Source organism: Mustela lutreola, chromosome 14, assembly GCF_030435805.1.
Source record: "Mustela lutreola isolate mMusLut2 chromosome 14, mMusLut2.pri, whole genome shotgun sequence".
In the NCBI taxonomy this organism is placed as follows: domain Eukaryota; kingdom Metazoa; phylum Chordata; class Mammalia; order Carnivora; family Mustelidae; genus Mustela; species Mustela lutreola.
The window spans coordinates 71,815,900-71,819,851 of NC_081303.1; the positions used below are offsets into that span (position 1 = coordinate 71,815,900).

The 3,952-nt window shown below is 47.2% G+C and overlaps 1 protein-coding gene across 1 annotated transcript in view; it reads left to right on the forward strand.

Annotated features, from left to right (window-relative positions):
- The window catches only part of LOC131814806 (olfactory receptor 10J3-like), a 149,559-nt gene that overhangs the window by 96,134 nt on the left and 49,473 nt on the right, over nt 1–3,952 (forward strand).

Below are 3,952 nucleotides of genomic sequence, written 5' to 3' on the forward strand. Positions count from 1 at the left end.
CAGAATGCATTGCAAGTAGTAAGGATAAATACTGTTCTGTGAATTCTTTGTTCCATTTGCAGATTTATGAATGCACACTGGTCTATGATAGCACATGCGTTTCTCACTGAGGGTCGTGGGTCATGGAGAAGAATTTGAAATCCACTGAACTAGGAGGAGGGAAGGTGCTTGGTGTGGAGCAGGAGGGTAGGAACTTAGTGCTGGAGTTGCTAACAAAAGATAGTGGTTCAACGTTTGGGGATTTTTTTTTTTTTTTTCGCAAGTAACTGCAAATAATGTGACTTGAGGGCAATAGGGTTTAGGACTTAAGCATATGCGGAAGAAAAGTAGGAGTCAAAAATTGGTGAAATACCAGCTTGCATTCCCACCAACAGTGTAGGAGGGTTCCCCTTTCTCCGCATCCTCGCCAGCATCTGTCATTTCCTGACTTGTTGATTTTAGCCATTCTGACTGGTGTGAGGTGGTATCTCATTGTGGTTTTGATTTGTATTTCCCTGATGCCGAGTGATATGGAACATTTTTTCATGTGTCTGTTGGCCATCTGGATGTCTTCTTTGCAGAAATGTCTGTTCATGTCCTCTGCCCATTTTTTGATTGGATTATTTGTTCTTTGGGTGTTGAGTTTGCTAAGTTCATTATAGATTCTGGACACTAGTCCTTTATCTGATATGTCGTTTGCAAAGATACAAACGTAGTGATCCAAAGGGGCACGTGCACCCGAATGTTTATAGCAGCAATGTCCACAATAGCCAAACTATGGAAAGAACCTAGATGTCCATCAACAGATGAATGGATCAAGAAGATGTGGTATATATACACAATGGAATACTATGCAGCCATCAAAAGAAATGAAATCTTGCCATTTGCGACAACATGGATGGAACTAGAGCGTATCATGCTTAGTGAAATAAGTCAAGCAGAGAAAGACAACTATCATATGATCTCCCTGATATGAGGAAGTGGTGATGCAACATGGGGGTTAAGTGGGCAGGAGAAGAATCAATGAAACAAGATGGGATTGGGAGGGAGACAGACCATAAGTGACTCTTAATCTCACAAAACAAACTGAGGGTTGCTGTGGGGAGGGTGTTTGGGAGAAGGGGGTGGGATTATGGACATTGGGGAGGGTATGTGCTTTGGTGAGTGCTGTGAAGTGTGTAAACCTGGTGATTCACAGACCTGTACCCCGGGGGATAAAAATATATGTTTATAAAAAATAAAAAATTAATTAAAAATTAAAAAAAAATTGGTGAAATAATATAAAATGGCCGGGAGAAATTGGAAAGGTGGGGAGATCAGCATCATAATGATAATATGCTATCTTAACACTTTTGGGTGGTTATTATGGCAATTTCTATCTACTGTGTTTATTTTAGTGTAGTTGATTCTTAGGACAGTCAGACAGGAGACACAGAGCAGGTCCTCATAATCCCGTTTTATAGAGAAGGAAAGATTCTGTTACTTCCTCAGGGATCTGCATCGGGGAGGGCGTAATGGTGTGTTAAATTCAAACATCTGATGATGGCGCGCTCTTAACAAAAGAGACCGGTTGAGGAGTGAAGGGCGGTGCCCTGGGTCTGGGGAAACCAAGTATAACACAGGCTTTTTGGCGCAGGGCCCTCCCCGAGCCGCTCTCTAAGACTCAGTGTGTCTGGGGAGTGTCCAGGAACGAGGACCCCCCTCCTTGTCCTCCACAGTGTGGGAGGAGAGAGACCCCTGAGCCAGGTGTAGAAATAGGAGAGATGGCAGGAAGATGCAAACCCGGCATCCCCGAAATCTCCGAGGCAGTGGCCGCCTCCGGCTGATGAGGTTGAACCCTGGGCTGGGCGGATTACGCTGGAAGTTGATGGAGACGATTTTGCTGTTTTCCTACTCTAATACCAATAAATATTTGTTTTGTCATTCACAAAGGATGTTCCGACCTATCCTCTCACATGTTTGTCGTAAACCTTGGGTATGTTTTATAGATGAGGAAACTGAGTCTTAGGGAAGCTAAATAATTCATTCAGATGTAGACCTCGAGTGAGAGGTTCAGCAGGACTCAAACCGGAGTCTCGTTCTTCCCGTGCTTGTGCTCCATTCCTCTCACGCAGCCGACCTACAAAAACCACTAGCGTTTGCTGGAGCTAAGCTGGCAGATAGAGTTATCTCTTGAAAAGGTTGAACAGGGCAGGATTTTTGAAGACGGTCTAAAATGGAATTTTTATTTTCTTAGTAAAAGTGACTATTGGCAAATGCAGGGTACTTTTGAGTTCTTTTGGATGTCACCATAATTTTTTTTTTAATTCATTTGAGATAGAATGAGTGGGGGGGGGCGTGGGAGAGAGAGAGAGAGCACAAGCCAGGGGTAGGGCAAAGGGAGAAGGAGAACCAGGCTCCACGCTGAGCAGGGAGCCCGATGCGGGGCTCGACACCAGGACTCTGGGATCACAAACTGAGCCAAAGGCAGATGCTTAACCGACTGAGCCGCCCAGGTGCCCCACCATAAATTTCTTTAAAAAAAAAAAGTAAATAAATAAAAAGCCTGTAGTTGAATCCGTGTAAGAAGGAGCCATAATAAGCTATTTATGAAGGATTTGGACACAGCCCTACTTTTTAAAAGAGACGTACAGAGCACCACCGGTGAAGACCACATCAGTGGGTCCTGGTGAGACACAGTAGAGGGCCTGGAGCTGGGTGTCTGGCCATGCGTCGTTGCTGGTCTCACAGGGGCGTCTATGAAGCCACCAAGCGGAAGTTTGCCCTAAGACATGTGCATGCGTGAGCAGGACGTGGTGGGGCGTGAGGAAGCCAATGGAAGAACTCCTTCACAGAAGGTTCCTGGGAGAGCGGCTTTGGTCTGGGGTTTCTAAATGCATACCCTGCTGAGTGGTGGGAAGTGGTAGAATGGCCTGAGGGCAGGAAAGGGGAGGGGACCGGTCACTGGGTATGGTTGGGGTGGAGGGCTGTGTGGAATGGAGGACGTTCTGAGGACAGGAGTCCTGGGAGTGGAGGCGGCCGGTGACCCATGCATGTCCTGTTAACTCGGGTTCTTGCATGGTGGTAGGATGAATGGATAGTTAGAGCCTGTCTTGGGTGGTTTCTCAGTCATCAGGTGGCTGTGCTGTCCTCACCATGCACAACTTCCCAACCCTCTCCCATTCACCACTGCTGCCGACTCCCCGCTGTACTCCCCTGCACTTGTTACTTCTTTCCACGCAGTGAAAGCCTTTCCCACGGCAAGCCCATCTCTCCTTAGTGGGCGAGTCCCTCAGACCATATCGCCACCAATCTTGTGGAGTCTCAGAATAGAAATGCCAGTAGGATTTACCTGGTACTACAGCTTCAACTAGATCATCAGGGGATTTTAATCACTTTCTGAAAATGTTTCTCTGACATGATCACGGAAACAGATTTCTATTTTCCCGGCAGTCATCCTGGAACGTAAGTGGAAAAGATCTGGAGCTCAAGCCTGGTGACTTTTCCACGCGCTCCCCTGTCTGCTCTCCGTTTGCTTATGCTGTCCGGGATGCAGAGAGCTTGGATTGTCTGTGAAGGAATTACTTCAGCGAGGACGTAACCCTGTGTAAATGGGTGCAGGGAAACTCCATGTCCAAAATGATTGTTCAAGAACATACTTAAGATCTTAGCTCTATCCCAGAGCAGCCGCCCCCGGTTCACCCTTCCCTCTGTCCTGGTGTCATTCCACCCACACAGCTCGTTCCTCCCAGCAGGGCCTTCTCCCGTGTTGAAGTCCCACCGTGTCTGTGTTCATGTGTGAGGTGTAGGCTTGCCTGGACCCTGGGGAAATGTGTCCCTTTCTCCAGTAGCTGAATCTTTGTGCTTTTGTTCTCTTCTCAACCGCCCCCTGCTTCATAGGCTCCAGAGTTTTAGCTCTAGGGACCGTGGGCACTGCTCTGCTTTCCTGCTCCAGAGAATCTTACGGGATGCTCGTTGAAGCAAGCCTGTCTCA